This window comes from Felis catus, chromosome B1 (assembly GCF_018350175.1).
Source record: "Felis catus isolate Fca126 chromosome B1, F.catus_Fca126_mat1.0, whole genome shotgun sequence".
Taxonomy (NCBI): Eukaryota; Metazoa; Chordata; class Mammalia; order Carnivora; family Felidae; genus Felis; species Felis catus.
This window is the reverse complement of record NC_058371.1, coordinates 66,781,546-66,795,621: the sequence shown is the minus strand read 5'-3', so window position 1 is coordinate 66,795,621 and position 14,076 is coordinate 66,781,546. Positions and strand designations below refer to the sequence as shown.

Here is a 14,076-nt window from a genome sequence, read left to right as displayed (position 1 = left end):
AGTGCCTATGAAGCAAGGTGGGGACCAGGGCCGAGGGGAATACCCTGCTGCTCCAATGAACCTGGAAGGCCATATCTAACCCCGAGGGTCACACGTCTCACACCCCAGGGGTAACACCACCCACAGCCAATGCCACGCCCACACTAAGGTGTCCAGTTCCCTGGAGGACTCTCTTTGGTCTCTCCTTGGGGTCTGCGGCGAGACGCGAGAGGTGAATGTGGCTGAGCTGGGGATTTGCTGCCTGTGCACTGCCAGGAAATGTTTTGGTTCGCAGAGAAAGTCCTCTTTGTTCTACAGCAGCTCTCCCTGGGTGCCACTCAATACCCAGATCCCCAAAAATCTCTGGGGCACTCAGCAGTCCTACTGACCTTGCTTCCTCCAAACACACCAGGATCCCGGGAGCTTTTCTGGAGGTGGGATTATTCAAAAGTAGGCCGGCCCCAGCCTGCAGCCGAAAGTCCTGACGGGAGTCCGTGAAGGATGGGAAAGGGGGCGTGGCCGCCGCCATAGCTCTCTGCGAGGCTGTAGGTCTGGCGTCTGTTCAGCGCTTCTTGGCGGTGCTAGCCGCGGCAGCCATTCCGGGGGCCTGCTGTGGATGGGGACAAGCCCAGGACTGTCCAGGGAAGCCAAGTGGGCCCCAGGTGCAGCCGGACCGCCTTCCCCTGAGGCTCTGGGCTTAGATCCCCGGATGACCATGAGAGACTAGGTGGCACAGTTGGAGGGACGTCACTCCACAAGAGGGGGCAAGAGTGGCCTCACTAACTCAACGTCGCCTGTGAAATGCGCCCACGATGACCTTTAGCCGGGTGATTTGGCAACTGCATTTCCACAATAAGGTAGGCGATGTTGCCAGTTACGATGTGGGTGAATGGACATCGCATCCTGAGCTTTTCCCAGGTTATAAGCAGATGGTTGCTCCCCTCGCCCGGTGGGCCGCCAGCCAGTCATAGTTCCTCTCTGCCCTGGCGGGGGGGGGGGGGGGAACAAAAGGCATTCTGGGAAGGACCGAGTGCTCAAGTTCAGGCGAGTGGAGGTGGTTTGACACCTTTTCCCTGGGTCAGGGACATGGGTCCTGCTGGCTCCGCAATTGATCCGCAGCTCCGAGGACTGGCTACCCCTGTTCAAACCTTCTGTCACTAAGAATGTCACCCAGGACATAGCCAGCCTCCAGGGGCATGCACACCTTTCCAGGCCTGGCCTTAGCCGGCCCTGCAGCTTTAACCCCCAGTCAAGTCCAACCTCAGCCTCCAGTGTGCCCCTTTCCACCAGGAACCCTGTTACTATTGCTGGACTGTAGACCTCATGTTTTGGGATGTTGCAGTGAGTGAGGTGTTCATGCCTTTCGTTTTCTTGGTAAAAGGAAAGATCAGCAGCTGCACCCAGGCTTCCGGTTAGGTGATAGGTAGCTGATGTTTCCATACACATTGCATATAATTTTAGCCAAAAGACGAACCTCTAGGTTTTCTAGCTGCCTTGGGTGGTTTTATTGAGAATAGAGGCATAATGCCTTCAGCTTTTGAGTGTTCATTAAAGCATGTGGACTTGCAATGGGAACACTGGCCTGTCCAGTCCTGCACCCTCTGGTCTTTGGGGCTTCTTGGGCTTTCATCTGCCTGCCCTTTCCAGGGTGCCCTGAGTCTCTTCCTGACCCCAGCAGGCTCTCTCATGTCCCCATGAGGGCTCCTGCTCCGGCTCCCTCAGGGCTCTACCCTTTTTTGTGCTGCTCCTTATCCACTCTGATCTCCTGACAACACGGAATCCCTGTCTACCTTTTAGTATATTGCATGAATGGAAAGCTCACCACTGAGCAGTGGATATTTGAGACATAGATTTATCTATTCTCTTTTGGATTATTTACAGTACTTAATACAGTACTGCATTATTATAATTGTGCAGATTTTGCTGTGGTGAGTTAAGTTTCCAGTATTAAGCAGGTAAAAGCACAGAAGGCTTAATTAGAAGTGTGGAAAGAGTACCAGTGTTGTAAAACCTGACAATGTAATAATCATAACCAAAGTAACACAAACCAAAAGTCTATGCAGATGTGAGAGGTAGAGAAATTTAGTGTATTCTTTGTATTTTTTTGTGGTAACTTAAAAAGCATTTTATCTAAATAATTTTAAAATTAAGAAATAAAGGAAAAGATGTGCATGATTCAAAGCTGTGCAATTAATCATCAAATAACTAAATACTGAAAACTTTAAAAATAGTTAATCCTGAAAATAGGACCTGAATCAGGGGACGGAGGCTGATAACTTCTTTTTGTTTTAATATCCTATTTTTAAAATCGTTGTCACTCGTACATAAAGCAGAATTAAAGGAGAGTTGTTAATATTAGGGAAACAAAGGTTTCCTTTTTATTTTTTACCCCGAGTTTGTTAATTTAACTTCAGGTTATTTCTTTTCATATATGTACAAATATTTTACTTATTCTTTTTACTTCACAACCCAAACTTCTCTTTTTTCCTAATTACTTAAGGAAAACACGTAATTTTAATTATAATTTTGTTTTGCAAGTAACCCAGATAATATCTCAATCAAGTCTACAGCCTAATCAATGAAGTACATTTCAATTACATGAAAATTATTAAATGAAAATAGGCATGACATCAAATAAGAATCATTAAGTACTTTTATAATTTTCAGTTAACTTGTATCTAAATATTTATTCTGAACTGCTTTCTCTCTGGGAAATAATGCTCAAAATAAACTCAAAATTCAGTCAGTGAAAACATTTCTTTTTTATTAAACCAGAATTTTGTAGAGATTTTTTTCTTTGAGTTCAATGGTGAGATATAGTACATAGTTCCTATCATATTGTATATGGATTTTATGGGCTGACTTCTATGTAAAAACTAGCTCCAGAGAAAATCTTTCTGAATATGAATCAGCCAAGTTAAAAATAGTATTTGGATCAAATCCATATCTGAATCAGAGACAGATTTTTCTTTTCCTGCTTCTTTAAACATAGTTTCATTCAACCTAGAACCCATGTATTATAGTTTTACATTTTATTTCTAATGACAAAGTATAATATTACTATTATACCAGAAAAGAGTGAATAGTTTCTTTCTAAAATGTGTATGTGTTGCTATAATTGATGTTATATCCTAGTGATTAAAATAAAATAGAAATACATGAGTTAGGGCTCAAGCAACTAATTTATAGAATTTTCAGTAGAAACAGTGATTAAAATAATATAATATGCATTGCCTAAAAGAACTAAGCTAGAGTACAAAGAAACTATGATAATGGAATATTTTTCCTGTGTGCAGACATAAATATTTGTATTCTGCCCACACATTATTTTGAACAACCATTGGGAAAAACAGACAGTTATGCACTAATATAATTAGCATATCCATGTCTGAGGGATAATACTATAATTGATTATATAAATCACAGAAGTACATAACAGGATCATAACTACTGACAATTATTTAGGTTGAAGGTGAAACAAAAAATATAGTTTTAGAAATTACATAAAATGCCAAGTTATTTTAAAATATTTGCTATAAGGAATAAATTATGTATGCTGGACTCTATGTCAGTGAAGGATATACTAAGTAGCAAATATGTTTACATGAGTGAATAAATAATATTGTTTTAACATTTTATTGTCAGAATGAATTCTTTTCCTTTACTACCAACTGAATAATTCAACTTTTTTTGAAAATAATTTTTATCATTAAGTATCAGGATTTATCTAGTTTCTGATTTAAAGAAATGGTCCCAATATTTCAGCCATAAAGAATGGTATTTGCTGTGAGATACTGGTAACTGCTCTTTAGTAGATGAAACATATAGAGAAAAGCTTATGAATGACAGTGGGCATTATGTGTTTGTTTTTTTTTTTTTTTCTTTTTTTTTTTAGTAATGGAGGTAATTAGTGTTTTTATCCTCTAATCTGTTACATCGGTAGAGTTTTCTTTTTCTTTTTCTTTTCCTTTTTATTTATTTATTTATGTATGTATGTATGTATGTATTTATTTGACAGAGAGAGAGAGACAGAGAGAGAGAGAGAGAGTTCGAGCGGGGGAGAGGCCAAGAGAGGGGTAGAGAGAGAGAATCCCAAGCAGGCTCCCTACTGTCAGTGCGGCGTCAACAGGAGGCTCGATCTCAGCAACTATGAGATCATGACCTGAACTGAAATCAGTAGTTGGACTGACTGAGCCACCCAGGCACCCTTGATAGAATTTTCTAATTTATATCTGTCTTTAGGGTTTTTTTTTTTTGCATCTATGGTCCTAGGTAGGTTTGCCTTTAAACCCCAATGTTGTGTCTCTTGTCTCTTACTTACTCATTTGATGAGTTTTTACATGTGAATTGATGATTGGCTGAGCTGGGAGTATCCTATGAGGCTGGGTTGAGGATTTTTTACTTCATAGAGATTGGTTTTTGGTTCTGCCAAGTACTCCAAATAGTTCCCACTTAACAACAACAACAAGAATCCCATTAAAATTTTTTTTTAAATTAATGTTCCTAGTTTGGTTTCAGTGGGCTTTACCAACAAATAATCTCAAACTCCATATCATTATAAGTATAGGCCGGTATTTACAAATTCTTACATTAAAACAAAGCAAAACAAAGCAAAACAAAACAAAACAAAACAAAAAAACAAACCTCTATCTAGAACCCAAGCAAAGCAGACATGTTTTTATATGTATGTGTCTCCTTTTGCTAGAAATGCAGATTCCCCCCCCCCCCCCCCATCCTTTCACTGAGCTTGTGTTTTTGGTTTTACATGGGAATAGAAATGAGTTTGTATTCTCTGTTCCTTTCCTTCTCACTTTGCATGAGCCCAGACCCTTGCCTTTTGTTGCCCATGTGATTCCTAAATCCCAAAGCTCTATATTAGGCAAATACTTTGAATGTAAATGTGGATCCATTGCTTGATTACTCATATGTTCCTGGGCTATGTATTTCATTTGCACAGTTGGGAATTTCCATTTATAACTTCTGTGGTTTACCTGGTATTCATGTTAGCACAGATGCCCTGTTTCCCTTTCTTGAAATTCTGTATATTTACCTGTCTCAATTGCATAGCGTCTGAAAAAACTGCCACAGGTTCCTTTATGGCAAAATCAGAGGAATATTTTCTATAAATATTTATAGTGGCATTACAGTATCTTTCCTTAAGATGATTTGCCTCGTCTTCAGTCACTGGGTTCTGGTTTTGAAAACTACATTACTTGTATAAACAGGATAATGAGTTGTTATTTTTCATGGTGGTAGCTGACATATTTACCTTCTCGTTGACTTTCAATTTTATTTTGATTATATTGATTAAACAACCTTCTACTTGGCTGCCTATCTATGCCTCCTGTAATATTATGAACTACCAAATGTCAATATATTGTCTTGAGAGTCCAGACACAGTGCTAGCCTCCTCAGCCATCCTGCATATGAGGAATTAAGACATTCTTACAACTTAAGGTAAAAAGTGTCATAATATGAACATTGCCATTCTGTAATGCTATTATCCATGTTGAAATTAGGAAGCTCGGTTCAGGGAAACATCTTCCATTGTTAACTGTGGCTAGAGGATGGCCATTACCAAACTTCTCAAAAGATGTTGGTATCTTCCTCACTAGTGCAGTCCTTATTACCTAATAAAGGGAATGACCTCTGGGCCTTTCCAAGGAATATAATTAGTAGAAATTTGATATAATAAGAACATAATAAATAGAACTGCAGTTATTACATAGTAAATCCATTGTTACACTAAAGATATACTGACATCTCAATCTCATTTAGTATAGGGAATCATTATGTTCACAGTTCAAGGTGATATTACAGTAGTATATTTGCCTAGCTCTGACTTTCCTTGCCAGAACACTCAATTTTTAGCCAGTAGTAAGTCCATTTTTCAGTGTATTATTCTTTGTCTCGCCTCATGTTATTCCTACTCAGATCTAACTCCTTAAGGCACATCTCCGTTCAGGTTACCCAGGTTCCTTCTAACACATATTTAATAAACTATTTTCCCCCATTTATGGTAAGGGAATTAAACTCTTTATTATTTTTATTATTTTTGAGAGAGAGAGAGAGAGAGAGAAAGCAAGCGGGGGAGGGGTAAGAGAGAGGGGGAGAGAGAGAATCCCAAGCAGGCTCCATGCTGTCAGCGCAGAGCTCAATGTGGAGCTTGATCTCATGAACCATGAGATCATGCCCTGAGCCAAAATCAAGTCAGATGCTTAACCAACTGAGCCACCCAGGCTCCTGAGATCCTTTTTTTCTTTTCTTTTCTTTTTTTCCTGACACAGAAGCCATATTCAAAATTAAAATGATGCTGTGTTCTCACCGTGGTCATCACCACCAAAAAATAAGTGTTGAATATCTTGACAAGAACAAGCTTTGTCACATGAGGTATCAACTTCAGATGGAGTCACTATGCAGTCTGCAGACAAAGAAATCTGCTTTCCATTTTATTTATTTATTTATTTATTTATTTATTTATTTATTTATTTTCAGTAAAAGGAGAAGGGATGTTACTGTTAGCCAGGGAATTTCAAAGGATTTGAATATTTAATTTCCCAGATTTGTGCACTCAGAGGCTATTTTCCTAGGGATAGAATACCCTCTCCTACCTGATGAGGGAACAAACTTAGATATAATGTAAATCTCATAACTTTATTCTTCATCCTTTGTAATTAGATCCTGAAGCTGCTGTTCAGCAGGGTCTGACCATTATCTATAGAATATAAGAATTTCCATTGAAGCATCATAAAGATACTCTAACTTTCACAGCATGATTTAAATTGCTAATTAACACTTCTGGACCTAAGGGTTTCTTTTTGCAAAGCTCCAAGTGCCATAAAAAGCAGGTTTTCTACAGGACAATTATCATTGCCACTCTACTATTCAAGTACAATAGTCAGTCCCCCCCCCCCCCCCCCCCCCCGCCGCCTGCAAAGTATTAACTTTCACATGAACTTCATTCCACTTGACCACAGATAAGTGTTGTGTGGTCTCTGCAAACCACAGGTTGACTTCCACCCTAATTACAGCCATAAACAAAGATTCTCATTTCTTATATAACATTGGGAAAGTTAACTCCAAAATAAGATTCTGGCCTCTGGTGGTATCAAGTGTGTTAGCTCTGATTTCCTAGGGAAGAGGGCTGAGGCAAAATATATGTACTACTATATGTATGCTTCATTTGAGGCATTTCTTGGATAAGGAAAACTGAAATGAAAACACAAAGTAGAGGGAGCAAATACAAGATGGTACTTTCACCAAGCTTTCACAAGGAAATACAGACTAGGTTAATGCATCCATCAGGGGAGAATAAGACTGCTTTTCCACTTCCTTTGTTTCTTCTTTTCATGTTTCTATTTTGCCTCATGGTGTGTTAACTGTGTGTGTGTGTCTGTCATGTGTAACCAGGACCAAGACACCTTGGATGTAGCCATATCTCATGCCTCATGGGGCAGTGCCTCATCTGAATTGGGAATTGGTGGGAGGATCCATTTATTCTGTCAGTCTAGTCAACGAAAGCAGAGTGACAGAGCTACTTAAATGCCCACTGTAGCAGCCCTGATGGAAGCTGTACCAAAAGCTAAGCCCCAGTGTTGGGGAATTAGGGACACTTGATGATATTAGATGATGAGACAAAGTTGGTTATAAATAGGGCTCACAAGTGAGCAAGTGGGAGAAGATCAAAGGAACAAGTGGGCACACTGCACTGAAGGAGGGACACAAATAAATCTAGTACAATCCTGCTTTTTCTCCATACCCAACTTAAAAAATATACTTTTAATCTCCACATATATATTTTCCAAATTCTATTTTCATGTTTTCTGTATACTTTTAAATGTATCTCTTGTAAATAACAAATCGGTGACTCATTATTTTTGTGGATTTTAAAATCTCCATCTTTTAATTACTGTGTTTGAACCAGTTATACTCAACATAATTATCATTATTTTAGGACTTGTTTCTAAGATGCTAGTTCATATTTCCATTTACTGTACTTTATTTTCTCTATTTTCTTGCCAGCTTTGAAGTGTATGTTATTATGCACATAGTTGTATATGTCAGCTTTTCTGCTGCTGAGTAGAAAGTAATATATTTTGTAATTCTTTAGTTAAGGTTTATATTTGAGGTATTTTTACCCCTGTTGATTTATGAAATTTATCCAAATATAAATTTCTGAATGAAGACAAGAAGTAATATGGTCTCACATTATTTTGTCTTCTCTCTTTCTCCAACACCATAGTGATATTTTCTACAATTTTACGTGGACTTTTGTGAATGCATGTTTTTCTATTTTTTTGGTTCTTTGATTATATTCAATTTACATATTTCCTCCAGCGTCATCTATATTATTCTTCCAATTTTCAACCTTTCTTCAAAATTCCTTTCAGGTATGCTTTTTGGTAAACAAAATACGAGAACTTAACTAATAATATCTTTATTGTACTTTTCATTAAATTACAATTTAAATTGAGAATAAAGGTTTCATAATTTGAAAATTCTGTTCCACGTTTATAGCCAGTATATTTGTCTTGAAGATTCTTTGCCCCTCAGTGTGGTTTTTGGTCCATAGTTATTTCAAATTTTTCAAATTTTTAGTACAGAATTTTCTTTTGTATCATGTTTGGCATACTGAATCCTTTCAATGTGCTTTCTTATATCATTCTTTGATTATGTGAAATATGTCATCAGTGATATTTGTTTCTCTTTCCTTCTAGGACTCCTCTATTATCTGGGATATTGATACTTATAATTTTCATGTCTCAGCATCATTTTATTAAAATCATTTATTTCTTAAACTTTCTAAGGTATTTTTGGGAGTTCATGAATCTAATTCTTCAGCTCACTAATGTGGTCTTTCATGCATATGTTCTCCTCTTTGGTTTATGATTTGTCCATGCAGCTCTTATTTTCCGTTGGTTCTGTTTTATGAAAATTCATTACTATGTCATATCACCAATATGTTTCCTTACTCTTTTACAGTTAGTTTTTATTTTCTTAAAGGTAATTTAAATACAGCTGTTTCAGTAATTCTACTTTATTTGGTCATCTCTTTCAGCTCTTATTTCTGTTTTATAGCAGTTCTCTTTTTTTAAGAGTGGGCTCATCTTGCCCTGGTGCTATCAGTCTCTCCCTGTGGTAATGAATGCTGGTGATGGCATCCAAACCACATGCTCTAGTGTATGATGCTCTTGCAAATTTAAGAAGAAAGAAGAGAATGTGGGGAGAATGGAAGTTCCAGGCATTTATAAAATCACATTGACTGTCTATGATGCCACTCTACCATGTATTTATTTTAGTCCATGTATTTATTCTAGTCAGGAATATTTCTTTGATTCAAAGAAAGAACTGCAAAAGCAGCAGCAACAGCATAATAATGGATGGTTGCAGAGCCTATGCTGTGGGACAAGCACCTGTGTGTGTGTGTGTGTGTGTGTGTGTGTGTGTGTGTGGGTGTATTCACTTAATTCCACAGCAACCATATGGAATACACACTATCGTTAGCCCACTTTACAGAGAAGAAAACTGATACAAAGAGAAGTAATGATTCCTGAGTCTGGTCCAGAGTTTTGTCACTTAACAAATTTTTTCCCAGTTTTCAAATTGTAACCATAATTTAAATATTAATGACTGCTATAGTTATACCATACAAGTTTTGTTATTTTCTATAAAAACACCTAGATCAATATGTTAAAGTTAATTCAGTTTTGTGAATTCATTTTCTTAAAAGGTTGATTTCAATAATCTGGGAGTTTCATTTGTATCGTGTTGACAGACAATAAGCAGACAAGGTGTTTTACAAGAAAAGAAACATGGAAAAAGTCTTACCATCACATATTTTATCTTACAAAAATAAAAGTTATCAAAAATTTTGTAAGAGCAAAGAATGCTAACATATTAAAAATGCAGTTTTTCAAAAGGGAAGAAAAGGGGAACGAAGACAAAAAGGAAGGAATTTTAGTGGTAAGGATTTTTTTAAATAAAAGAAAAAAGGAAGGATGTACACTTGAAAATAAAGTGGAAAATGAGTTTGATTTGAAGTAACATCGTTGCATCATACTGAAGAGAAGTAAAACAATGCAAATTAGATATATGTCATTGCATTCAAAAGAACATTTCTTCACAGAGGTAGCTGAATGTAGAGTCTATTCTTACCTTTCTTCTAAACAGCAAGTCAACAAATGACAGATAGAAAGAAGTAGAAAATGAATAGGACTGAAAAAGAGAGAAATCACCATAAGAGATGCGTTATCAGGATTAATTATTATTCAACTCAATTACTTGATTTACTGTAAAAAAAAAAAGCCCTTAAAAACCATCATTTTATGTGTTCTGTATAATCTTTTTGGAGTTTGTATTGGCCAATATTCTGATGCAAAGGGTGAGTTCCACTCTAGATAATTTGAATAAAAAGGATGTATTACAGCATGCCAGATTGCTTATACAACTATTAAGATGCTGAATAGAAAACTGTAGGATGAGATTCTAGAATCTCAAAGCTATGCTTCAGAATCAAGCTGCCAAAGGAAGTGCTTCTCCTCATGATCAGGAAGCTGCTGGTAAAATCAGGAGGCATCTTTTTTAGTATGTATATAAATAAGGACTGCCTTAATCTGGTATGCTAAATTAGCTATAGGTACTGGTTCCAGAAGAGCATCACCTCAATTGCAAAATCAGAAAGTTTACACTATAGCTTCAGGGTTCGGTGGGGAGATGCGTGAAATAGGTGGAGAGCATTGGGGTACAAACTTTTAGTTATAAAATAAGTAAGTCACAGAGATGAAAAGTAGAGCACAGACAATATAGTCAGTAATAATGCAATAACATTGTATGGAAATGGATGGTAACTTACTGTGATGAGTGTTGAGTAATGTATAGAATTGTTGAATCACTGTGGTGTACAACAGAAACTGATGTAACATTATATGTCAACTGTACTTCAGTAATTTTTTTAAAAAGACCATAAACAACAGTCAACGTAACTGCATAGATAAAAATTGATTGATTGATGTCAAGTACTTATTGAGATTTGAAAATGTATTTTTATAAGAAATTTGAAAATATTGGATTTTCTGGTTATTTTCATATGGAACGAGCACATCAAATTCTTCTCTGTATTAAGGGTTACCAGCTAGAGCCTTACTTGGAATTCCTAGACATTTAGGAAATTTGCTAAAGTTTAGAGTAGATTGAAAAGATTTAACAGTATTTAGTAACTCTGTTCACATATGAAATTGGGGAGTACAAGAGTAGGAAGTTTTCCTAAAGGATGGAATAGTGAGAACAATGCAATTAATCAAAAAATGATCCACAGTTTTCAAAATGGGATGGCAATTATGAATATAGCTTGGTGGCTATAATTCTAATCTTTCTTTATCCAACCATCATGGGCACATAATTGGTTCTGAAAAGGAGAGAGGGCTGTAATTAACAGCTGCAACAGCTGTTTCTCTATAACAAAGCAAACAAAAATCTATAAAGTTTTGTAGCCCGAGCAGAAATGATTTGGGTCTCAGGAGCATAATGTTACATAAAATGTAGAGTGATGATGCTATCTTTCACATTTTGTCTCAGACTTCCAAGAAATGGGGTTCTTAACAAAAGGAAAATGTCCTATGTGAGGAAAAAAAAATCCAAAATCAGAGTATCAATCATTGTCTTTTTGCTTTAAAATTGGTGGTAAACAACAGGTTGTTTGCCTAGTTTTATTTACTTATTTTTTCATGCTACTCGTAGCTAAGAGTTAGTGGTTGTTGCTGGAAAATTGGATACTTAGCAGGGTTTGTAACCAATTTAACTTTGGTGAATAGAACATGTTTTTGAACTCTCACATAACCAGCAACAATGCCATCATATTCACTTCATTGGTGAAGTCCTTTGTGGCTAACTGATATGCATGAATGTAGTGGTTTCCCAGTATAAAGGTGTAAAAGGCCTTCTCCAAACTGGATGCTATTAATGAGCCTCATAATAGACAAGTATACCTGCCATCTTTCAGGACAATACTTTGCTCCCTGCTGTTAACTGACATAGATCTATTCTTGTATTTTTACTTTCAGACACAATAGGAAAGGTGATATAGTTGTTGAAGTTCTGCCAGTGTGAAATTTTCCTTCTCCATAGTCATTCTGAGTCCTCATTAAGCCAGGATCTAATACCATGAAATGCTGGGGATTCTTTTCTGTTAATGGTCACAGAACCTCACATGAGGCCTTAGATGTAGGTTGAAGAAGAAACAGCAGAATGACAAGAAAAAAGAGACATGTTGGAAGTTGAGCAAACTATTTTTGAAATTCGCCCAGACTTTCAAAATCTGTTTAGGTCTTAGCTTATGTATAACTCTTCCACTTGATAATAGAATGCTTTTTGGGCATTTATATTTATATGGCCAGTCATATTAGATAATGTTAACTCATTGTAGACAGGTAAATTTCCTACTTTTCTAAAAAAAAAAAACAAAACAAAAAACAAAAAAAAAATTTGGCTGTTTTTTCAATATCCATCACAGGTTAATAGCAAGAGTTCTTTCTTAAAATGAACCTTTTTCATTATTTAGAGGAAAAATCTTTGCTCTTAAAACTCTGAGGTCTATACTATGATTATCCTAGTATGACTTGCTATGGTCTACAAAGCAAGTCCCAGAGACATTTTAATGCCCATTGGATGATCATAGATATTTAGCAATAGTACTCTTGGTCCACCTGGAACATCCTTTAAAGCTAACAGGTTTGGGAAGATATAGGAAATGAGTGAAAATTGGATAGTCAACTATGACAATTTTTGCCTTCATAATTGAAAGACCATATTGCAATCTCCTACTTAGTATTAGGGAGTATAAATTCAGCGATGTGTTCTTTGCTTTAGAGGAGTAATTCCATATTACTTAAGCCACAGAATCCCCCAAACTACACAATATAGCAGACTCTTTTATTACATGGGATTTATGTCTATGTATGTTTGTAAATAATATAGACACATAATTTGCTACACATGTGCCTTAACAAGTCACATAGTGTACTTGGTACAGTATTTCCAACCTTCCAAGAATGGCATTAATAGGTTAAAAGTCAATGTGTATTGTATTCTAACACCATGCAGAGGTGTTGATTTATCCATGAGATAAAATAGTAAGGTTAAAATATATCCCATGATGGGTAAAAGAAAACTACTTCAATTATTTTCTCTTTAACAAAATGGAGGGAAAAAATCAATTACAGGCAAGATCAATAACTGCATCAAGGTGCAAGAAGAGGAGTAAGATAAAAAAAAAACAAAACAAACATACAAAAATTCATTACCTGAGCTCCTCAATCAAATCCTCTCTCTTATTAGTGAGCCATAATGGCATTCTTGGTATCATGGAATCATTTTGCCCCAAGCCAGTGTCTTCATGTGCCCGGGAAAATTTTAATGTCCTATTTTATTCAGTGTGCAGTGACTCATGCCAATGGCTAAAGGTCACTTAGGGAATATCCAAATAAAAGAACGACTCTATATCAACTTGTGTTGGAACCATTACAGTCTTCTTTACATCCACAAAGTGATATAGCAAATAAGAGACATACGTGTGAGCTGCAATAGCGTCTTGTTCTTCTGTCCAATATTATTGCTTCACTTCTGTATTCCAAAGCGTACACAAAATGCCTTTTTGTATTCCACTGTATCCAGACATGGCTGAGGAAAGGTAGTCCCCCCTTGTAGTGAAGCGTAGCCAAGTTGAAATACTACAAATCCACTAAAAGCAAGAGTTTGGGATGGATATGGGATGGTACTTGGGGCCTAGCCACATCCTAATTTGTAATAGATTTAAGAATGCTGAGAAGATCAATATTTCAGAAAAAATAGAAGAACTGATTGGATTTTGATTGTTGGTAAAGTCTATTTTACAACCATCAATCTCATTAGACACTTGATAAAGTACCATTATGATACTGATTCCTCATGAAAGGGGACTTATTATACTTGTCCAATGTCATTGGTAGGAGGTCACAGTATATGATTGACTTTCAACTACAAGAGAATTTTTTTCAGTTTGATGGCAAGGGAGTAAATTATATTCAAATGAGAAGGACATTTTCTTATAAGATGGAAGAGCTG

The 14,076-nt window shown here is 36.6% G+C and overlaps 1 long non-coding RNA gene across 1 annotated transcript in view; it reads left to right on the top strand.

The window, feature by feature from the left end:
* The first annotated feature begins 702 nt into the window (after positions 1 to 702).
* Positions 703 to 14,076, top strand: part of LOC123384891 — a 214,519-nt gene continuing 201,145 nt past the window's right edge. Inside the window, exon 1 of the long non-coding RNA XR_006596607.1 lies at positions 703 to 836. This is a non-coding gene — a long non-coding RNA (uncharacterized LOC123384891). The remainder of the gene's footprint in view (positions 837 to 14,076) is intronic.